General features: G+C 34.9%; 1 protein-coding gene across 5 annotated transcripts in view; it reads left to right on the forward strand.

Moving 5' to 3' along the window:
* Positions 1 to 25,572, forward strand: part of LOC150096422 (uncharacterized) — a 92,287-nt gene that overhangs the window by 57,857 nt on the left and 8,858 nt on the right. The window contains exon 1 of one of the 5 annotated variants that reach the window (XM_090409326.1): positions 23,023 to 23,249. The exons of the other annotated variants lie outside the window; for them this stretch is intronic. The gene's annotated coding sequence lies outside the window, so the exon portion shown is untranslated. Of the gene's footprint in view, positions 1 to 23,022; positions 23,250 to 25,572 lie in introns of those variants that run through there. 5 annotated transcript variants of the gene reach the window in all.

Here is a 25,572-nt window from a genome sequence, read left to right on the forward strand (position 1 = left end):
TATTCAAAATCAGAGTATTAGACCAAAATTTCTCTCATAATTTCTCTTTTTTTCAAAATATATATCTTTTTTAATTGCCGTACATCAATTGTTTTTTTTCTTTTGTAGACAACCAAATTTCATGAAAAAAAGAATGGAGAAAAAAAAGAAATTTCCCCAAACTAACTAAAATTATTCAGGAATCGGAAATGTATTTGAAGAACAGAACAAATTATTCGAACTAAACGAAGCATTGCACTTCTTTATGCGAAAAATGTGCATCCATTATTTCTTCTAGAAACCTAGCAAAGAATGAGTTAAAATTAGTAGTTTTTCCAAAGTAAAATGGCAGCAAACAATTGATTTGAGGGATTGAAAACAGAGAACATTCAGAAGCACAAAATAAATGACCTGATATGCTAAATAAAAAGAAATATTTATAAAAAGAAAAAGAATTAAGACTACTTCACTTATTGTCAAAATATTAACAAATGATCATAATGTGGAACTTGTCGAAGAAATTATACGACTTTATCTTCTGATGAAAAAAATTTTTACTGACAGAAGAACGTAAAGCATACTTGAAAATTCATCCAAATAAACGTCTCTTCTTCTGTATGATTACTGTCATAAGAAACTTTCGTAATCAGAAAATTTTGTTAATCATTTGTGAATTCAGGATTAACCATCCAAGCGTTCTACTTTTCATAAGAAAAATTATAAACTCAATAGCTAAAAACTACCCTTAAGGATACATACGAATGAAAATTCCGTCGGCGATACATCTGTAGAAAGAATTAATCTTTAATATCATAAAAGACATCTACCTCGGCACTACTAATGAAAGGAGAACTTTTCTTATTTAGTAAGGCTTCAGATGGATAAAACAATTCATGCTAATGAAGATGTCTTTATTGGCACTGTCTATAAAAAATATTTTCAAAATCTGGAGAGATTAGAATTCATAATAATGAAAACCCCATTCGAGTGTAGTATCTGTGGTAACAAATTTAAGAGAGCATCATATCTTAAGCAACACTTCAGATATCATTCTACTGAAAACCAATATAATTGTACAATCTGTCAAAAGAAATTTTTGCGCCTAAGGCAACTTAAAATGCATTCAAGGATTCACACTAATAAGAAACCCTTCACCTGTTCAATTTGTGAAAAGAAATTTTCTTATTCATCAAATCTTAAAACGCACATAAGAATTCACAATAATGAGAAACCATTCCAATGTACTCTCTGTGAAATGAAATTTTCCCAATCCGGATCTCTAAAAACACACTTAAGATTTCATACTAATGAAAAACCATTCCAATGTCGTATCTGTGGTAAGAAATTTACATTCAAATCAAATCTCGATGTACACTTCAGAATTCATTCTAATGAGAAACCATATAATTGTACAATTTGCGAAAAGAAATTTTCTCAGTCAGGAAATCTTAAAATGCACCTGAGAATTCACACTAATGAGAAACCTTTTGAATGTACTATCTGTCATAAGAAATTTTCTACTTCAGGAAATCGTAAAATGCACCTAAGAATTCACACTCATTCTAATGAGAAACTTTTCGAATGTACTATCTGTGAAAAGAAATTTTCTTATTCATCAACTCTTAAAATTCATACAAGAATTCACACTAATGAGAAACCTTTTGAATGTACTATCTGTCATAAGAAATTTTCTACTTCAGGAAATCGTAAAATGCACCTAAGAATTCACACTCATTCTAATGAGAAACTTTTCGAATGTACTATCTGTGAAAAGAAATTTTCTTATTCATCAACTCTTAAAATTCATACAAGAATTCACACGAATGAGAAACTCTTAGCGGTCCAATCTGTGAAAAGAAATTTTCACAATCAGCACAACTTAAAACACACTTAAGAATTCATAAAAATAATAACCCTTCGAAAATACAGTCTGACATAAGAAATTTTTTAATTCTCAAGATCTAAAAAGAGATTTTAGAATTCTTATCAATGAAGAAAGAACATCGAGTGCACTATCTCTCTAAGAAATTTTCTTTTACAAGATATCTAAAAGAACACTTCTGAATTTATACTAATGAGGAAACCCTTTCAATAATTAATCTGCAGAAAGAACTTTTACCATGAAAAGGTCTAAAAATAACACTTCAGAGCACACATTAATAAGAAGCACTTGAATTGTTCATATCCACTGAAAAATTTATTTTAATAAGAAACTGTTCTAATTTACATCTCTGATTTTTTTTTACCTTTTGTTAAGTTAATAATGATGTAATGCTTAGTAATCTATGAATACTTTGGAGTAAGAATTTACGAACACGCTCTTTAATATCAAATCTAGATTTTAAGCTTCGCCTATACTGTTATATGTATTATCGCTGCTGAACATGAAGAATACCCATATTAATAATTTGCAACATAATTTAGCTTCGACAAAGTTTTCTTAGGCTTACGTAATTTCTTAAGAACCATGCATTGTGATTTGGTATGTTGAAATTATTTTATATTCTATTTTAAGGATCAATTTTACAATAAATACAAGTATTATCATATAATATTACTCTTGTCTTCACTTCTGTTTCAAATCTTATGTCGCTTTAATTAAGAAACCTTTCAAAAAACACAATTTAATAAATTATTTTAATGCAACCTTAGATGAAATCAAGATGGCCGAAATATACATCGTAGTAATTCAAATAAAGAATTAAATTTAAACCTTTTTTAACATTAACTAATATTTTTTTAATTCTCATCTGCTCTGCTGTGCACACTCTGATTATTAGAAATCCGACAACTGTTGATGAAATGGCCACATTGTTCCATTACTTTGGCCCAGTAACGATACAGCAAAGTCAGAGTAAAGGACAGTCAATGCTAAATAGTTTACATCATTACTATTGTAGATCGTCAACAATTGCAGACCATTATTTGTAGATAATTGATATTTGTACAATATTAAAACTGTCTGTGTTTGACTGCACATTATTATTGTATTTTTTCAATTAAATGAACAAAATTGTATTTTCTCTGTTAACTTAAAATTTAAAAAAGAAATAAATATTAAGTTACATTGATTGTGTTGATAATTACTGTTTCCTAAAAATACGTACTAAGACCGTTTCAAGGTCTGTGATAAGCTATGCTCCTTGTGCTTCAAACCATCAATTATAGTGAGAGTTCGCATACTAGTGATGGTAAAAAGCTTAAATGAGATCTTAGAAATGGTGCACATGAGTTACAGTTAAACCTTGAATAACACAGAGTGAGTGGAGCCGATCCTCCGCGCATTCGAACATCCGCCTATAAATTTTGACTCCCCAGAAACTTCACTAACAGTCTACTTTTGTCGGAAGCTTATAGATAACATAAACAGTCGATTAACACATATTTTATATGATATATGTATTATACACTATACTCTTGAATTAAATTAAGCTGGACAAAAAATGTTATTAAGAAAATCATAAGGAAGAAAAATCCATTTATCGATACCTTAAGTTTACATTGTCTGTTTACAAGATGAATGGTCTGTCTGTCAGTACCTACATCAATATTGTGTTATATGATACAAAACAGAGTATATGTTATTCGTAATACTATCAGTAGTCATCAAAAATGAAACGATAATGTGAAAAAGAAATTCATATTTATTTACAAGTATAACGATTCATGCATTGATAAAGAAGCAGCAATTTGATTGCTTTATGGTAGCCTAATGCAATCGACATGATTGATTCGCGGTATCCTCGCCTATACACTAATTAATCAATCGTTGTAAAATTTTATTTCACGCTAATTAATTATATTTAACTATTTAATTAATATTAGTTTATTATATGCAGTTATGATTTCATACTGTATTTATCATTTGTCAGTTTTGATAAATTTTAACTTTTTATAATCGATTTTTGTACATGCATGGCAGTAAATGATAAAATAGACTGATATCTACATATATTTTATGCATTCTTGACACATGTAACTTTTTCTAATTTTTTTCGATATTTTTAGGCTACGCGGTTTTCTGCGATTTTTTTTTTTTTAATTTTTGCAAATCTCCAAAAAATTTCCAGTATATTAGTTTCCCCCCTTATCCACGAGGGTTACGTTCGAAGACATCCCACAGAGAGCTGAAACCGGACTCTATATACAGTATATTTTTTTCCTATACATACATACATACCAATGATAAAGTTTAATTTACAAATCTGCCACAGTAAGAGATTAACAACAAGAACTAATAATAAAATAAAACAATTATGACGACATACTGTAATAAAGTTATCTGAATGTGAATGGAATCTTAGCAACCTCAGCACACGTTTCCCAATTGCCAGCGTCACTATTCTTGCACTTTGTGGTTATTCTTCAGGAAAATAAGGACTATTCAAACACGAGCACTGTGATACCGCGAAAGTCGATCTCATAATTGAGAACTACTCGGATCCGCGCGCAATTCCAGGTTTTCTGATTTCCGAAAGGCTGCATGGTGCATGTAGCTTTTCCCAACTTTGTAACGAGTTGCCGTGGTGGTGGACTACCTCTGAGATCAACGGAATGGTCTACTAATAAAAGAAAGAGCCATACGGTGTAATTTCGGAGACAAAATTAAATCGGCGAAGTGGATATTATATTCAACATCATCGTTTATTTCTGAAATTTTCTATCTAATATCTTCGGACAGGGGCGACTATTATAAATAGTGGTGTGTGGGGGTGGAACACTGCATAGTTATTGAAAAAATGCGCTGATTAGTGGTTGCGTGAATTTTAAACCCATATTGTTTAAGGATGAACTGTATAAAACACAATGGCTAAGCAGCTATTAAATTGTCATTTCTATTAGACTTTCTAAGACGTTTTGAAACAAGTATGCGCAACTCAACTAAATTATACCCTATAAAACCCTTATCCTTCGAGTGACTCATATGCTTTCTTGCATCTGATATTGTTTACAATGAAATGAGTTCAACTTTTTTTAATCTCTGGTTACAGGATTTCTTGCGGCATGAAACATCATTAGTATGCTTTCTTTCCTCTTGCTGACTTAATGGATTTGTTATCCTTGAATGCGATTTCATGCTTTCCAATAATTAATTGACGATTTAATTCTATTGGCGATTTAATGTTCATAACTCATTCCAATCTCAGACACAAGGCTGTTATATGAACAAGACGTTGTTCATACACTAGCCATAAAATACATGATGTCATCATTTACATGGTCTTTTTCGAAGTAACTACTGTGAGACGCGATGCATTTGTCCCAACGTTGCGTCCACTTCTTAAACACATGTGAGAGTCCATTTTTTGAGAGCTTTCAAAACCGCCTCCGCAGCTTTTACACATGCTTTGTTGCTTTCGAAATGGCATCCTCTTAGTGGTTTCTTGAGCTGAGGAAACAGCCAGAAATCGCACGGTGCGAGATCAGGACTGTATGGAGGGCGTGGTAGGATATCTGTGTTGTTCTTCTGCAAAACGTCCACCACACAACCGGCAATATATGGCCTTGCATTATTGTGGTGCAATAAGAAGCCATTCTTCAGCAATGGACGCTTCCTTTTGACGTGCTTGATGATAATCGCTGCTGTGTTGATCATTGTCTCTGTGATGGACGTTGAAGGTCTTCCCTCACCTCGTAGCACTTACGAGGTAAGGGAAGACCTTCAACAAATCAGCACCAATATTACAAGAAAACTGATAGCTTTCGGAATGATAATTTTAAAGAAAATATAAATACTACAGACAAAGAAAATACACTTAAATTTTGGCAAAGCCTATGGGACAACCCTAAAAGGCAGAATAATATGGCAAAGTGAATAGAACAAATTATGACCGAATCTCAAAAACGAAAAAATGGACCAACTTAAAATAACAAGTGAAATGGTTCAAAAACAACTTGAAAGCATAAAAAATTGGTCAACAGATGGGAAGAATAAATCACATGGATACCGGTTGAAATATCTAACAGGATTACACGAAAGATTACTAACCGATTTAACGATGTTTTAGGAGAAAGCCAAAAAGAGTGGCTCACAGCAGGTAAAATGTTTTTGATCATGAAGGATAAGGAAAAAAAGTCCAAAGCTAGAAACCTCCCGACCAATAACCTGCCTGTCAACAACTTTTAAGTTAAACCACAAGCTGACAAAATATACGGCTATCTTAAAGCAAATTCATTTCAGTAAAAATTCTAGAGGCACAAAGGACCAATTGCTGATTGACGAAATGATTTTGAAAAATTGCAAACATAGAAAACCCATCCTTCATATGACTTGGATAGATTATAAAAAAGCGTTTGATTCATTGCCTCATAGCTGTATTTTAAAATGCACAGAACTTGTCGGTATTAGCGAAAACGTACAGAAATTCATGCAAACCAGCATGGAAAATTGGAAAAAAACGTTCGTCTGAATAAATAAGAAATTGCGGAGATAAACTTAAAAATAGATATTTTTCAAGGAGATTCATTATCTCCTTTATTTTTTAACTTGTCATTGATCCCATTAACTAGAATTCAGTCAAGATAGATCAATGGATAATGTGTATAAGATAATTCACTGGCATTTGTATAAAATGTACTGGCTTAAAATATCAAAAGACGATTAGAAGCATAAAATTGAAAAAACTGATCGAGAATGAAAAGGCTAAAATACTCTGGGATTTAAAAATCAAGACTGACAAAAGCTTGGAATGTGATACAGCTGATGTAACAGTTCTTGAAAAAGGTTAAAAGAAGAGTGTTCGATTTATCGAAATATCGGTACATGGAGATAGCAGAATTGACGAAAAGGAAACTGAAAAAATTTCAAAGTATCGCGAGTTGCAAATCGAAGTTGAACGAATTTGGCAAAAGAAAACGAAAGTTGTTTTCATAATAATAAGTGTTTTAGGTGCAATCCTCAAAACAAAATACTGAAAAAAAAAAAAAAAACATCTAGAAGCACTCGAGTTAGATGGATTAAAAATCGGGCAGTTGCAAAAGGCCGCTTTGTTTGGCACAGCATTCGTATTCATCAGAAGGTATTTCCACAAGTTATAAGCCCTTCGTAGACTCGATTAGTGGAATATAACCAGCCTTTTCCTTTAAAGCTGAGGAAGCAAATCAAGCTTGGGTGAATATTATATACGTGTATGTGTGTGTGTATATATAAATACACTGTTTCGAAAAAGTCACCATGGTGTGATGAGAGCAAACAGTTCACCTTATATGAAATAGCGTACAGTAAACTCAAGGAAGAATCAAAGAGTGTTATATTTCATAAATAAACCCAGCACTTTCGTAGGAAAAATAAAATTCACATCGGAGTGAAATAAAAATAAAGAAAAAATTTCTTTATTTATTTTTATTTTATAAGATAACATTACATACTTAAATTAGAGTGATTGAATAGAGTTTTGACTGCTGTAAGGTATGAGATTCTATGTTATTCTTTATTCTTTATTATTATTATTTTTTTAAATGACGGTAAATCATAGTTTTTCTGTTTGAGTAGTTGTGCTACTCAAAAACTATGACCTCGCACTGCACAGGATTAGGTGATTAGGATTAAGTGATTTGGGGTACGATATCATCCGGTGCACCATTATGAGAAATCTCCCAATCTCCCTCAATCATCGAATAGTCCCATCCATCGTAATACATGTATTTATTTAAATAACTACTTTATAAAACTAGACTATTGAATGACACAAATGTACAATGGCTATATGAACAAAGAATTAACCAATATCTAGATAAAATAAAACAAAATGAAGAAATAGAAATAGAATGGCTTAATATAAAAACGATACTAAATGCAGAAGCAAATGAAAGCTTAGGAAAGACCAAAAAATTCAATAAAATAAAAAAAACTGAAGAACTGGGATGATACAATTAAAGAAATAATCAAAAAGAAAAAAGAAGCCTATCACAAATGGTTAAGCAGTAAAAGATTAGAAGATGAAATAGAATATAAAAGAATAAGAACCATAGCTAAAAGAGAAGTCAGAAAAAGACATAGAGAATCATGGAATAAATTTGTTTCTAATTTATAACATGACTTATATAAAATAAGACACAATGTATATAACATTTTGAAACACTTAAATGCAGATACCAAAGAAAACATAAAATTAAACACTGAATTGAAATTAGAAGAATTTCTAAATTACTACACAGAATTATGGACAGATAAATATTTAAAAAAAAACAATTAGCATACAATTAACGTAAATTTAAAGGAAATAACTAAATTAGAATTAGAAATCAGCCTGAAAGAAATAAGAAACGGAAAATGACCTGGAAAAGATAAGTTAGGTTCAGAACTATTACGCAGGAACAAGATTCAAAGGAAGACTTATTATTTTTAAATAAAATTTACTCAACTGGTATCCCCCCAATAGAATGGAAAAAAGCAATTGTGATTCCTATCTTTAAGAAAGGTAATAGAGATGACCCTAAAAACTATATAGGTATCAGTATACTAAATTCCTGTTACAAAATATATAGCAGAATCTTAAATAAGAAACTAATGAAATATTGCGAAAACTTTATTCTAGAAGTACAGAATTGGTTTAGAAAAGGATGATCATGTATAGACCCGGCCTTTTGCCTAAAATTAATAATAGAGAAAAGAAGAGAATATAATTTAGAAACACATATTGCATTTATTGACATTGAAAAAGCATTTGACAAAGTTAAAAGAAACATATTATTTAACATATTAAAAGAAATACAAATACCAAATAATATCCTAAAAGCTATCACAAGTATATATGAAAATAATCAAATACAAATAAGATTAAATCAAGAGCTATCATATACGAGAGAGATAAACCAAGGGGTCCGACAGCGATGTCCCCTCTCAGCAACTCTTTTTAATATCTACTTAAATGACATAATAATAAAATGGAATAAAAATTTACATCAAGGAATTAAACTTTCTCCTACAGTAAACTTAAAAACTCTCCTCTTTGCAGACGACCAAATAATAATTACAAATTCTGAAGATAACTTACAGAAAGCTATTTTAAATCTAAATGAGATATCCAAAGATTATGGTATGATAATATCAACGGAAAAATCAAAAACTATGGCCTTTAAAGGACAAGATCCAGCAAGAACTAAAATAGTAAAAGATAACAAGATCTTAGAACAGGTGAATTCATGTAACTACCTAGGATGTATGATCACATATGAAATTGAAAAAGATATCAATGTAAAAATTGCAAAATATTTAAAAATAACAGGAGTAATTAACTCTATATTTAAACCAAACCTAGTTGAAAAACAAACCAGGCTAAAAGTATACAATACATTAGCCCTACCAGTCTTAATGTATGGAAGCGAAATCTGGACAATAAAACAAAAAGACAAACGAAGATTAATGACAGCGGAAATGAAGTTTATGAGAAAAACTGCAAAGTATACCCTATTTGATCACAAAAGAAACAGATTTGAAAGAATTAAACCAAGAACCAGTAATAGAAAAAATTAAAAAATATAAACATAAATGGATGGAACACGTTCAAAGAATGAAAACAGAATTACCAAAACAAGCGTTAAAGTACAAGCCATTAGGAAAAAGAAAACCAGGACGTCCTCTTAAACGATTCAACGATGACTTCTAAGGCCGGAACAGGCCATGCTAAGCCTAAATCCTTGATACGCATGAGGATGATGGTGACTTCCAATTTCGTTTTTTAAATCTCTCTCTTCTTCTTCTTCCTAACATGGAATATAGGCTATGTGGCCTGTTCCGGTCTCATGCCATCTCTTTCTTGGTCTTCCGATTCTTCTTTTTCCACTTATTTTGTATCTGTGTAATATTTTTGGTAGTCTGCTGTTGTCCATTCGATTTAAATGTTCTAGCCATTTTTGTTTATACTGTCTTATGTAGTAATTAATTGGTTTGATTTTTAGGGATTGTAATATTTCTTCATTTGTTTTGTGGTCCCACTTGGTATATCCAGCTGTTTTTCTGAGGAACTTCATTTCTGCTGTTTGAATTCGTTTTTCATCTTTCCTTTTCATGGTCCATGTTTCGCTTCCGTATAGTAGAGTTGGTTTTGACAAGACATTATATAGTCTGATTCTAGTGTGTTTTTGTACCAGGGATGGCTTAAATATACTATTTATTATGCCATTTACTTTGACAAAGTTTGATATTTTAGTGTCTATGTCTTTTTCTTCTTCGTATGATAGATCACATCCCAAGTATCTGAAAGTGTTTACTTGTTCTAGTATTTTATCATCTATCACTATTTTACTTCTTATTGGGTTTTCTCCTTTGAATGCCATTATTTTTGTTTTTTCTTTGGATATTGTCATATTATATTGCTTTGAGATATCATTTAATGATTTTAATGATCTTTGTAAGTCATCTTCTGATGTAGCTAATACTATTTGATCATCTGCAAATAGTAGTGTATCTATCTTCATTTGCGGGGTCAATTGTATACCAAATGGGTTATGCTGTTTCCAGATTGTTAATATTTCATTTATATATATATTGAAAAGCAGAGGTGAGAGGGTACATCCTTGTCGTACTCCTCTTGGTATATCTTTCCATTCTGAGGTGTGTTCTAATTTAACTGCTATTTTATTTCCTGTATATATTTCTTGAATAGATTGTAAAAGTTGGTTTGGTATGTTTAAATTGGTTAATATTTTAAACAATTTTTGTCGACTAATTTTGTCAAAAGCTTTTTCATCATCAATAAACGCCACGTGTTTCTTTTTGAAATTCTCTTCTCTTTTCTATTAATAATTTTAAAGTAAAAATTGGATCTATGCAGGATCGGCCTTTTCGGAAGCCATTTTGTGGTTCTAGTAATTTGTTTTCTACAATGCTGCTTAGTTTCTCTTTTAATATTCCTGCATTTATTTTATATCCTGTATTCAGCAGGCTAATTCCCCTATAATTATTGCAATTGTCTTTATTTCCTTTTTTATAGATTGGGATGACCAGTGCTTTTTTCCAAGAGTTAGGGGTTTTTCCGGACATCCAAACCATATTAAAAAATTTCAAAAGTCTTTCATTAAATTTTTCACCTGCATTTTTGTAGAGTTCTATATTTATATTGTCTTCTCCTGGCGTTTTCCTATTTTTCATCTTCTTTTTTATATTTTTCAGTTCTAACATTGTGATATTTTCTATTAGGTCATTCTTTGTCTTATAAAAATTTAATTCATTGTTCTCATCTGTCCAGAGATTTTGGAAATAGGTCACCCATTTTTCTAAATCTATTGTTTGGATTTTTATCTTTTTTTTATTTCTTTATTCATGTATTTTATTACTTTATAGGTTTTGGGTTGTGGCTTAAATAAATCCTTTTCTAGTTCTGTTACGAAATTGTTCCATCTTTCTCTATGTTTTTTCCTTACTTCTCGTTTTGCAATTGCACTATTTCTTTTATACTCTATTTCTGCTTCTATTGTTTTGGAATTTAGCCATTTCTGGTAACTGTCCTTTTTGGTTTTTATTATATTTTCTATTTCTTTGTTCCAGTCTCGTAGTCCTCTTTTTCTAATCCATTTGTGCTTTATTCCTAAGGTTTCTGTTGATGCTTTTGTGAGAATTTGTTTCATATTTTCCCATTCATCTTCTATGTCCCTTGATTCATGTGTGGTTTCTGTTTTTAAGTTTGTGCATTTTTGATATTGTAGTCTAACTTGAGGATCCTGTAATGAAGAAATTTTGTAGCTTGGCTGGTAAAAATTTTCAATTCTTTGTATTTTTAGCCACTTTGGTTTAAAACGAATTTTTACTGATACCATATAATGATCAGAGTTTAATTCAAAGCCTCGATATGCTCTTACGTCTAAAATTAACTCCGCTAATTTAAAATTTGTGATAACGTAGTCGATTACTGATTTGTATCTTCTGGCTGACCAAGTATATTTATGTATTTCCTTGTGTTTAAACATTGAATTCATTATTCTCATATTATTATAAATGACAAAATCGCGCAATCTGCGACCATTTTGATTACATGTATCTTCGCCAAATTTACATATGTTTGTTTTGTATTTTTTGTTTCCTATTCTGGCATTTAAATCTCCTGCTAGCAGTAAATAGTCAGTTTTGTTTGTTTTATCTATGGCATTCTGTAATTCTTTATAAAATATATTACTGTCTTCTTCTTTTCCCTCTTCTGGTGCATATGCACCAATTATTGTTATGTGGCCTCTTAATGTCTTGAGTCTAATTTCTATTAGTCTTTCATTCAAATAGTTGTAATATACAATATTGTTCTTTAGGGATTTATGTACCATAATCATTATACCTGCTTTTGCTCTTTCTTCTTTTTTTACCCCACTGTAGATTTGTATATAGTTGTTTGTTTCTTTTGTACCTTTTTGTTTTTTCTTTGTTTCTGTTACTATACATATCTTTGTGTTAGCTTGGTTTAGTTGTTTATCAAGTTCTTCTTTGTGTGCAATGCTTCTCACATTCCATGTTGCAATCTTCATTATGTGTTCCTTTTTCCAATTTCGTGTACCGTTTCCTGAGTTGTGGTCTTTTCCCTGACAGTCCGTCCGGCTTTTCTTTGCATGAAACTTGAAAGTATTTTGAATTTCCCCAGGGCAGGTTACTAACCTGTCGCTGGGTAAGTCCAGTGGTAGGGCTGCTGCCTACCGCCTCTGGACAGGCAGATCTAACAGCATTTACTCTGTTAGGGTGTTAAGGTTATACCGCCCATACTCGGTCGCCAGTGCCTCGTTTGTACTTTTAGAACAGGATATACCACGGGAAGGTGAGGTTGACATTTGAGTGAGAGAGGCTATGTATTGCGCTTCACCACCCCTTCCACCCCGTTTTTTTTTTTTTTTTTTTTAAATCCATGAACGCTAATTCCATTCTTTACAGTTTTTTCTTCGTTATGTAAGACCTTTTGATATCAGAGTTCTGTTTTAATGAAACTCAGCTGAATAATCTCTTTCCTATCAACAGACCCTGAATTCTGTCATCGTCTCATAAAGAACAGTTAACTTCCAAGGTCTCTTTTGACCTACCTGGTATCAAAAGAATGTAATCACGTACAATTATGATCATATTCCTTGTTACATTCGTGACCACACAAGGCAATATTTCGATTCAGATTTCAGAATCTCTCGTGTGTAGACTTAAGTACAAATAAATAATTGAAATCAAATAAAATAAATAATGCAAGTTGCAATGAAATTTGTGATATTGAGGGGAGAACTGAAACGTCTTTAAAATGATAGCATATGAATATCTACATCTAGGAGTGGAAAGTTTGGAAGGTTGAAAAAACTAGCAATATTGTATGATAGTGTCTTTTTAAGTGCACATATTTTCTTGATTTATGATGTACTTGAATGAATTTAAATTGTAAAGACAGGAAAAAAAAAACCAGAATATGACTTCTCTTGTCCACTGTGTTTGCTTTATCCTTATCTATTGCTGTCATTGTTTTCAGGAAAACGGTTAACCCTTTGGCTCCCCACAATTTTTAAGATTCCAGTAAACATGTAGGGTAGTCTTTACTACACTCAGAACAGCAGGAGGCTATCTCCTTTCTTTACAGTAAGTCAGTGTTTCCCAAACTGTGGTCCACGAATCCCCTGCGGTCCGCGAGTAATTCAAAGGGGGTACCCAGGATAGTTTATTTTCATTAAACTTTATCTTACATGTTGCTCACACCTGGCCTAATTGATATGTTCATATTCTTCCGAATATCTCCATTTATAACAGCATTGCATTTTCATAAATGACACATTTAGCGTTGTAAGATTGTAATTTATTACTTCAACTTTATGATATGTAAAATATAAAAAGTTTCCATTTTGGATTTTATGAGGACCGCAATGAATTAACATTCGCCAACATTCGACATCGAAAAGGTTGGGAAACACTACAGTAAGGGGTCACTTCACTTTACTTCGGTTTAAATGACCTTGACACTCCCGGCTAAACCTTCCTGCAGTAGTCTATAGAGGGAGAGTTCCATTAAAACAACGTTGCAACATTGTCCTCCCTGGACTAATTTCCTTATGTGAATTGCTAAAAAGAACTGTTTTTCCTTAGATTTATTGTTTAAAAGAGAGAGAGAGAGAGGCACATATATTTTTCCATAAATTAATAATAGCATGGCAAATAACAGATGTCACTAAACATTAATAAAAGAATCATAAACACATGTAGACTTAATGTTACTGTTTATAATAATAATAATAATAATAATAATAATAATAATAATAATAAAATTTACCAAGTTCAAAGCAAGAATATCTTCATGCCGGTTGGATATATTTTCATTCTTTTTCAGGAAAGTGGAAGTCCGTTATGCACGTGATGTTTATAACTCCGTGAATTCTAGTTGTTTACTTACATTTAGGCATACACCATTAACTTGCAAAAGGATAATAATTCAGTCGACTGCTTACCAGATTTCTCGATCAACGCTAGAACAGACTGCACACGAATTGTACTGTTAACTGTTAACCTCTATGGTAGATGGAGTGAGCCCTTGGCTCTTTATCCCTTTATCTCTATTTTACTTGTGGAAGCTGGGTGGGTACTATGCCCGCTCTTGGTGAGCTTTTCTAGAGGTTTTCATTTTAAGATGTCTTTTGGTCTTCTATGTTTGAAGTGGTCTGTTGGGCTGTAGTTTGATGCCTGTCTTAGTAAGTGGTTTTTGTGGTTTTTTGTTATTGTGAAGAATTTTTCTGCGACGCTTTTCATGAGTGTCTTGATGCTTGGTAGATTAGTATCGCGATGAAGTTGAGTGTTTCTGACAAACTAGGGTGCGTTTAGTGCCATCCTGAGACACTTGTTCTGAATTATTTGCATTTTTTTAATGTTTCTTTCTGTTGTGTCCCCAGGCTGGTGAGGCGTAGATTAATTGGGGTCTTATTACTGTCTTGTATATGAGGATTTTGTTATTTTGGTTTAGGTAGCTTTTCCTGTTTAGGAGTGGGTACAGCTGTGCCATGGTCTGGTTGACCTTTGTGATGATGTAGTCGGTGTGCATCTTTAAGTTTAATTTCCTATCCAGGTGTACTCCTAGGTATTTTGCTGATTTCTGCCAGGGGATTATTTTTCCAAACATTTGAATGTTGTCTTCAGGTTCTGTTTTTCTTCTGCTGAATAATACTGCAGTACTTTTTGTTGGATTAATGGCTATTCGCCATTTGCTGTACCAGCCTTCTAGGGTGTTGGCTGCGATTTGAAGTTTCTTGGTTGCAAGTTTTGGTCTAAGGGATCTGGCTATGATGACTGTGTCATCGGCATAGAGTGCAGTGATGGTTGGTGATAAGTTGGGGATGTCTGCCATGTATATGGAGAAGAGTAGAGGAGACAGTAGGGATCCTTGTGGAACACCGGCAGTTATTTTTCTTTCGGTGGATCTGATTCCTTCTATTTTAATTCTAAACTTTCTGTTACTTAAGAAAGATTTGATGAGTTGGACTAGCGGTGTTGGGATTCCGGCCTTGTGTAGCTTGTACAGTAGCCCGTAATGCCAGATCTTGTCAAACGCTTGGGCTATGTCTAAGAAGATTGCTCCTGAGTGTTGGTGCCATTCATATCCTTGAGTGATATGTTCTATGACTCTGTAGACTTGATGGGTTGGCGAGTGTTCTTTTCTGAAGCCGAATTGTTCGTCAGGTATTATGTTGTTGTTTTCTGCTGCTTCTTGGATCCTTACAAGGATTATGTGTTCTGCTATTTTGCCTATGCAAGATAGTAAGCTGATGGGCCTGTAGTTTTGTGGGAATTATTTGTCCTTTCCTGGTTTAGGGATGAGAAAGACGTCTGCTAGTTTCCAGCGTTCTGGGTAATGTTTTAGTCGTAACATGGCGTTGGTGATGGCTACTAGGTGCATGATGCCCTTGCGGGGGAGTAGTTTAAGTGCTATATTCGGGATCCCATCGGGACCTGGGGCTTTCTTGGTTTTTAGTTTTTTGATGACCTGATATATTTCTTTTGGTGACGTGGGTTCTAGGTTCTGGATAGGTTTGGTGTTCCTGGTTATGTTGCGTACTTGTTTATGGATTTTCTGGATGAAGTTTAGGTCTGCATTGTCATAGTTGGGGCTGCATTGTCTTTCCAAGCTGTCTGCAAAGGCTTCTGCTTTTTCTTCTTCTGTGTATGCTATCTTGTTCTCCCCTTTGATTGGGGGGCATGTGCTGTGCTTGGATCGAAGTGACTTCATGATTTTCCATATGTGTTGGCTGTCTGTGTTTACTTGTTCTATTTTGTTGTTCCATTGTTGGTTGCGATGGTCTTTAAGCGCGTATCTGACTTCGTTTGTTGCTTTGTTCATTGCTTGTTTGTCTGTGGAGTCCATGGTCTTTTGGTATCGTCTTCTCAGTCTGTTCTTTTCTTTGATGAGTTGTTTGATTTCATCTGGTTTATTTGGGGATGTCCTTATGGTTGTGATTGTTACAGAGGATATTGCTGTCGCTATTTCTTTTTCAAATGTTGTCACTGCACTTTCCATCTCTTCTGTGTTTGTTATGTGGGGTACTGGGGCAAGATTTTCTTGAAGGGCTGTTGGCAGTTGGTTCCAGTTTACTGTAGTTGTGCTGTCTTTTGTTGGGTCTTGTATGGTGCCCAGCTGTAGAATGATGGGGTTATGGTCTGAGCACAGCTCGTTTACTGACTATATTTGGTAGTTGTATGGTATATTTTGCAGTATAGCTATGTCGAGGACATCTGGACGGCCGGTAACTCCAAAGTGCTTGGGTTCTGTTGGACCTATTATTGCCATATTTCTTGTGGTGGCATATGTGTCGAGTATTTTTCCATTGTTATTGGTGTTTCTACTGTTCCAGGTCGGATGTTTGGCATTGAGGTCTCCGGCTATGATTACCGCCTTTCCTGTGTTCAGTGTTTCTTCTAGGTCTCTTTCTAGGAGTTTTTTATTTGGAGGGTTGTAGGCTGCAAATATCATGATACTGCTTGTGTTCTCCATGTGTATTTCAATTCCTGTTATTTCCATATGTTCTGTTTGAGGTCTGGCTATTGCGTTGTGTTTTATGCTCTTCTTAATGAGGATGGCTGTACCTCCTCCTCTTGCATAGGTTCTGTCTGTGCGGTACGTGGTGTAGTTGTTGATTCTTGTCTTGTCACTTGGGCGCAGGTGCGTCTCATTTACTAGGATGATGTCTGCTTGGGTTTCTGTTGCGAATTCTTGTAGTTCTGCTGCTTTGTTGGGTAGTCCATTAGCATTCCAGCTGATGATCTGTAGAGAGATGGGTTTTCTTTTCCTTTTATCCATTAAGGATTGTAGAGAATAAAATATGTGTGTGTTTTAATATGATATCCTTGGCCTCTTGTGTTGGGTTAGTTTGTCGGAGTTCTGTAAGCATCTGTCCTATGCAGTTTGTTATGTTGAGGAGATTGGTTTTGCTGGTTTGCTGTGGGTGATTTGTTTTAGGTTTGGAGTCTTCTTGTTGGGTTGGTCTTACAACTTCTGCATATGTTCTTCCGTTTGTTGTGGAGGCTATGATTTGTTGGGTGGGTCTATATTCTTGTATCGGCTTGCTACTTTTGGGTTGGATCTTCATGTTTTGGGGGTGTGTTGTACACCCTCTGTAGTTGGCGGGGTGCGGGGCCCCCACAGTTAGCATATTTCGCTGGCTGAGTGCGTGGTTTCTTGCATTCGTGGGTGGCGTGTTTTCCTCCGCATTTCACGCATCGGAATTCAGCTTTGCAGCATCGCTGTGCATGACCGAACTTCTGACATCTGTAACATTGTGTTGTTGTTGATTTGCGTCTCAGAGCCTCTACTTTTATAATTAGGTCGCAGATAGATTGGAGGTCGTATATGTCTTTCTGTTCTTTGGAGATTTCGACTAGGATCAGGGGATAGGGCGTCTTGTCTGCTCTATGCATTCTGCTTACTTTGATTGGTTTAAATCCCTTGTTATGTAGGTCTGTGATGACTTCTTCTGTTGATATTGTTTCTGTGATTCCCCGTAGTACAACTTTCAGATGTTTGTCGCTGTTGAGTTGGAAAGTGTGGTATGGTAGGTTACTGCTATCCAGGAATTTTGTTATGTTTCTGTAATCTGTCGATGTCTTAGGTTGGATGCGTATACCTTCATCTGTGTTTGTTGCTTTGGTAAATGTTATTCCTGTTGTCTTTAGAGAGGTAGCGATCGACATCCAGTGTTCCTTGGCCCTTAGGATGACTGGGGTATTCTTTCTTTTGTTCCTTTGTCTGTCTCTGTTGTTTTTGGCGTTTCTCTCGTGTTCGATATTTTCATTTTCTTTTGTACCTTCTGGAAGTCGGTGTGTGGTTCTGCTGTCTGGTAGGCGTTGTTTTGTATTATATGTTCTTCTGGTTCAGGCAAATGTGCTAAATCTTGTTGAGTTTCTTCTTCGTTATCATCCATGATGTCGTCTGTAACTGTTGTGGGTGGGAATGTGTCGTTCAGTTTCACCTTCCCTGGCCAGTTGTCGTTCAATAGTTTTCCTAGTCTTAGGAACTCTCTATAGACTTCCTCAAATGTTAGGGGCTTATCCATGTTTTGGTAATGCTAGGTTAAATAGAAAATATTCTTCTACTTACCTTAGTAGCTTTTCTCATCACTTATGATATTCTGTTGTATAATCCTGTCGTCCTTTTGTAATATGGTTCCAATATTTTGAGATTAGTCCGTATTCCGAGAATCGAATGTGCACTATTCTCATCAGTCTTTTGCCACTTCACTATCTCACCACTGATTTTCAATCAACGAATTGTACTGCGGGCACTCAAATTAGTTTATAATGAAATTTCTTCGAATGCCGAGATTCTCCCTTCTCCAATCACCAAACGTGGTTTGCTTCGCTAGAGTAATCAGTTCATCCATGGACTTTGCTCTCTTCTCCCTCTGGTGGTCAAGGATAGAAGTATTCAATAAAGATGAAATTGGTTCATATCGGCACTGTAAATTGCTCAAGATATAAATAACATAACAGGTATCGTTCAAATGCAATGCATCTACAGATGTGAAATATATAATATATGAAATATGAAATATATAATAATACGAATAACTATAATATACGAAAAAAAGGTGGAGTTCAAAAGAAGAAGAAAAGAAACGTATTATTTAAAAATAATGTTACTGTACTTAACAATCGTGTTCGCGGATTCCCGTCAGGGTGAAACATTGTCCATGGCAAATCATTTTGCTTCACGTTGCACCGTGAAGTTGCAACTGCGCATCTTTTACAACAGATTATCCGCGCAGGCTGATCAAATTCTCCAACACGCATCTCATCAAACCATTCCTGCACATGCATCACTTTGTGGACGGATGCATTGTCGTGTTGGTACAGGAAATGTCCATTACGGAAGTGTTGGCAGAAAGTTACAACACAAAATTGTCTTCAATGTTCTTATTGACCGCAACGTTGAGATTCATTCCCTGATCACTTGAACTCCACCCTACGCTTGTCATTGCCCTTGATGTTAAGATTATGAGCGGCTGCGAGGTAATGAAAACCCATGTTCTTAACCTGACAAACAGTGGTATTGATGGTTTTCTTGCAGAGGTATTTTGGAACTCAGTAACTAGTATTTCAATGGCGAATGCATTTACAGACTAAGGAATGACGTGTATCTCTGTGATACACGAAAAAGCTACGTTATTCCATAGCTTTTTCGTTATGAAAATTCTTCGCCAGATAAAACATCGTGGAGAAAATTCTTAAATCTATAGAAGTAAACATATGTGTACAGCACATTACTTTTTACATCACTTAACTAAATATTTTCAACACCAATCAAATCCTTCTTCATATCATGGCCACGTTGCAATTAATGGGTTCTCTTTCACCTTGGCATTAGTAATTCCTTGGGTGATATCTCTAAATGTCAAAGATTACACCGTCTGTAAATGCATGGGAAAAATGTCTTTTATGTTTCACCGATATAATAATCTCGCTAATTTTAATTTTAATTAAATCTCTTCCATCACATACACCGTGAAATTAGGGTTGACCCATTTGATGCGTCAAAAGTGTTGACGCATTGAAACGGTTTTTGATTAGTACGGAATCATTTATTATACTGGATACACTCGAAGGATCTCCCGTTAGTGTTAATTCTTAAGCCTTTTAAGACTTCCTTAAGAGAAATTGCTGTTGAGAATTTCTGATCACAGATAGTATTCTTGTAGCTATATATACTGAATGCTCAAGTGTGATTTAATATTTCCTGGTATTTAAAATTTAATATTATATTTGGTTTCTCTTCAGAGAAACCATTCCGGTGAATTCTTAAGTGTCTTTTAAAAGGATGTGATAGAGAAAAATATTTCTTACAGATTTTTCATGTGCAAGGTCTCACTTTAGTACGTATTAAAGAGAGACCTTTGCATTATTTTAAAGAGAGACCTTTACTATATTCGAGATAAGGCCTCGAAAGACATAACATCAGTCAAGCAGATAAAGGATGCCTCAGGAGTAGTATTACAAGACGAGGACAAAATCAGAGGAAGATGGAAAGAATATTTCCGAAAACTACTAAATGAGGAGAATCCAAGAGAGAGGTGCGAGGATGGAGAGGTAAATGAGAGACAGGTGCAAGTCATAAGTAGAGAGGAAGTGGTTTGGGTTCTGAGAAAAATGAAGAATGGAAAGGCTGTGGGAGCAGACCAGATACCTGGGGAAGTGTGGAAAAGTTTGGGCTGTGAGGGCGTGGATATGTTATGGGATCTGATGTGTAAAATAGCCCAACAGGAAAAGATACCAGAGGAATGGAGGAAAAGTATTCTCGTCCCAATGTACAAAGGAAGAGGAGATGTTCAGGACTGTGGCAACTATAGAGGAATCAAGCTGATGTCACACACATTAAAAATATGGGAAAGAGTAATTGAAGCAAGGTTATGGCAGGAAACAAAAATTGGTGAGGAGCAGTTTGGATTTATGCCAGGAAGAGGGACAACGGATGCAATATTTACGCTAAGGCGATTGATGGAGAAATATACAGAGATGCAAGTGGATCTGCACATGGTGTTTATAGACCTGGAAAAGGCATACGACAGAGTGGCCAGGCAGGAGGTATGGAGGTGTATGAGGAAGAAGGGGGTGTTGGAGAAGTACATGAGGTTGGTGAAGGAGATGTATGAGGGAACAGAAACTCAGGTCAGGTCTAGTGTCGGCATGACAGAAGGGTTCCCTATTATCGTAGGGCTACACCAAGGGTCAGCTCTGAGCCCCTACCTCTTTGACCTGGTCATGGATGTACTAATGGAGGATGTCAAGAAGGAGGCACCATGGAGCATGCTGTTTGTAGATGACATTGTTCTATGCGAATCATCCCGAGAGAAGCTTGAAAATACCCTGGAAGAGTGGAGAAAGGCATTGGAGGAGAGCGGCATGAGAATTAACCGGATGAAGACTGAATATATGTCAACGGGGAGTGACGAGGATATCGTCATACGACTCCAGGGTGAAAGGCTAATTTCAGGGAAGAAATTTAAGTACCTTGGGTCGGTTGTCGAGACGAATGGTGACCGGGATGAGGAAATACAGCACCGAATAACATGCGGTTGGATGAATTGGAGGAAGATGAGCGGGGTCCTGTGCGACAAGAGAGTGAGTTGTAAGAGGAAAGGGAAGCTCTATAAGTTGGTGGTGAGGCCGGCGATGCTCCATGGTGCGGAGACATGGCCTATAACCAAGGCACAGTAGAGGAAGATAGAGGTAGCGGAGATGCGGATGTTGAGATGGATGAGTGGTGTGACAAAGAAGGATAGGATAAGGAATGACTACATCAGAGGGACGGTTAAGGTGGGACCAATTGGCAAGAAGATACAAGAAAGTAGGCTGAGATGGTTTGGACATGTTAAGAGGAAGGGTGAGGAGTAGTTGGTAAACGAGTGGAGTATATGGAGTTGGAGGGAAGGAGGAAAAGAGGCAGGCCCAAGCTCAGGTGAAGGGATAAGATGACAGAGGATCTTAGGGAGAAAGGATGAAGTCCAAAGGATGCTCTGGACCGGAGAACTTGGAAGAGGAAGGTTAAAGATTGGTGCGCCGCCCCCGTTTAACATGGGATAAGGCAGAGTGAATGAAGAAGAAGAAGAAAGAGAGACCTTTGCATATTTCCCAAATATACAACACGACATCAATCTGATCATCAATTGGCTAACTGAAAACGATATACATAGTGACCTTGAAAAATCAAAGTTAATAATATACGAAAACCCAGACCCCCCCACTCATGGAAACTACACATCTCATAACCCAACATTGATCTGCCTATCCACAAAATAGCCGACTAGTCTTCTTGCGTTTTGATCTTTTACCACTATACAGTAAAAAAAAAGTATTCTTAGATAGGTATACATACTACAGTAATTATATCAATACTAATAGCATTTTTTTATTATTATGAACAAAATTTAACAAGTTACGATAAGGTTAGGTGATAATAAAAATATGTTAATACAAATTTCGTTATAAAGAAGGAATACTTAAACATTATAAAGGTTACAAATATGTGTACTCCCTATTTCAAATGAAGTTTATTTATTGATATTTTTAAATAAATATTGTAATTTATTTCGTCCGCCCTTTATGAGAGCAGTGTAGTCTTGTGTACCTGTGACCATTCGACAATAAATTCTTATTTGAGTGAAAACTATCATTCCTCATTCTACTCAAAATTCGTCAGACAATCTTTTTATTTATTTTTTCTTACTACAAGTATGAAAAGCAGTTAAACACTTCTTATAATATATATATATATATATATATATATATATATATATATATATATATATATATATATATATATATATATATATATATATATATAGTAATTTTTTAATAAACGTAATTCGATTCTTGTTTAAAGATTATTTCATTATTGAGTAAACAATCATCTTAATCCAGAAAAACCGATTTCATAAGTATTCATTTGCGACTCTTTCCAAAATTATGCATCTTTAACAAAACAACATCCTACTTCGTCTGCTGTCTCCCTGAGAAATTACACAGCACCAACTGAAAGCCACTGTGTGCTCATGCGCAATTGAATAGTGAGTTTCCAAATTGCACTCAGCGTCTTGACTTGTTAGCGACGATGTAGCGTTTACACAAAGCATCTTTATTCCGTGATATCATCCGTTAATCTTTAAAGTGTTTGAAAACTTGATTTTATCTTTTCAGTGTGTTTCTAAGCAGTAACTTTCTCATTCAACTTTTTCATTGAAATATCAAAGGAACTAGCCACAAGAAATCTTTATAGTATTGTGCCATTCCTCAGCGAGGTTTGTGTTCTTTGTGATGAAATGTTTCTCCCATCTCTACTTAAAGAGGAAATGTAAGGAATTTTATTTCTTGGGTATTATTTATGAGAGCGAAAAAAATCTTATTGCTAAGAAAAATGCTTAGTTTAATGATTTCAAAGAACGGGAAAACTAAAATACTGTATACGTTGCACAGTTGATCCTTGTAGGACGCAGGTTTGAACTGCGCGGGACCACTTATACGTCTCTCTCTTTTTTTTTTTTTTAATAATAATAATAAATATATTGGAAATTTTGGTACAGTTACTTGGAATCATTCCACGTTAAATGACAAAGGTAGCATATCATGCAATTTCTTACCTTTTAATGATAACAGCACAAATCATAAAAATTCGGGGTCGTTACTGGTTTGTGAATTAATCCATTTCCAAAATCGGACTCGTTCCCTTCCAATGGGCGGTTCGTTAACATGGTAGTCTATGGAATTCCGCAGCGGACGTATTAATGCGTGAGCAGGCACCTAATCTCCCTTCGCAACCGGATGTAACTCACCGGTAGGGGGATGAACCGGAAGGTACGCAAAGTGATGTCGCTGTCACTCTAGCAGAGCTGAACGTCACAGCTACCCGCGTCCCTTTTAGCAGTTCACGTATCTGGGAGGACACCAGTAGCGCACTCAGGATTTAATCTTGGTGGGGGGGGGGGGAGAGTTGGTAGGCGATTTGAGAATACAGACTACTCATCGCATACAACCTGTGACCGATCATCGGCAATGATAGCTAATTCATAGGTAGTATAGAAAGAGAAAGATGAATTTTATTTAGGAAAATATTTTTTGGAAAATTTTCTAGTGTTTTTTTTTTGTTTTGTTTTCTTTGGGGGGGGGGGGACCAGAGCCCCTTGTCCCCCTCTGGCTGCACCACTTATGGATACAACAGAAAATGAAAACAAAATGCACACTTTTACAAGACCAGTCAACATTCAAAATTATAGATCGCAATCCCACAACACACAAAAGAATAAGGCGCGTAAATTACTGAAAAAAATACTTTCTAGCATAAAGAAACACTAAACAAACTGAAGTCCTTCCATGTTAAAACACCCAGGATATATGGAGCACCAAAAATTCACAAACAAAGTACACCTTTCGCCCTGTTATAGATGGTATGAACAGTCCCACATACAAACTGGCTAGACATTTAGCTAAGCTACTAGCCACTGCCATAAACAATTCTCCCTCCTTTGTCAAAAAGTCTGCCCACCTATAGTTCACCCACAGATTAGAGACCCTTCGACACTTCTGCGCATGTGCCAAAAAGAGGAATCCATTCCGATAATATGGTAATCAATCTGTCTTCTGAGATGAGTTTGTTTTTTATTACAGGTCGGAAAAACTTAACTTTTCTTTTATGAACATTGTAGTTTTTAAAGTAACTATTTTGCTTGTATAACAGTTGGAAAAATGTACGTAGAATATTAACAAAATTAAAAAAAGTATAGCATAAAACAAAAATTTAACGAAGTTTATTTTTAAGAACGTTTTCTATAAAATAAAAATAATTATACAGAAAAACAAATTTTTTTCAAATGAACTTAGATATTCTAAACTTACAGTTGAGAGAACTGAGACACTTTAATGTCCTAAACCGATTAATTATTTATGACTTGTTGTGAAAACAATACCATTATCAAATCCTTTTAATTTTCATAGTCATCTGAATCGGTGTCCAAATCGCCATCACTTTCACTTAAACTGATCACCAAAGGTTCCCATAATTCTTCGATAATTCCGTCTCTGTCCTAATACATATTTTCCAATGAGAAGACATGAGAACAATATTTTCCCCAGTTTTGAACTGTAATACTTTCAATCGCCTGTTCTGAAAGCTTGAAAAGTTTCGACATGTCAATATCCCCAGTTACGTTGCGATGGCAAATGAAACTTTTCACTTCCGCCCAAACATACTCAATAGCATTAACGTTCCTACCGGGCGAGATGGATGAAATAGCCAGACAACCCCAGCATTTTTCACGGATCAAAACTTCATCCTCATTCTGTCTTTTATCAAGTATTTACCCTCCGCCGCCGTTAATACCTTAATGGCGATTTTAGAGCCATTAACCGTTGTGGAGGGACTTTTGTGTCACTTGCCTTTGCATGTACTTTGTGGTACAAGGAATTTGATCGTTTTTTTTTTTTTTTTTTTTTTTTTTTGTGCACAATTTATTGTGTCTCTTTCCAAAAATAGAAGTTTCACATCTGCCAAAATAAATAATCAATCCTGAAATGACCACATATCAGCCTTTGCGTTGAATATATTTTAGTAACAGTAAATTTCCTTCGCTTTACTGAAAATATAGATTATTTTCGCGAATTTTCAAATGTTTGCTTGCATT

The sequence above is a fragment of the Typopeltis vanoorti genome, chromosome 19 (assembly GCF_054136105.1).
Source record: "Typopeltis vanoorti isolate ZY-2024b chromosome 19, IOZ_Tvanoo_1.0, whole genome shotgun sequence".
NCBI lineage: Eukaryota > Metazoa > Arthropoda > Arachnida > Uropygi > Thelyphonidae > Typopeltis > Typopeltis vanoorti.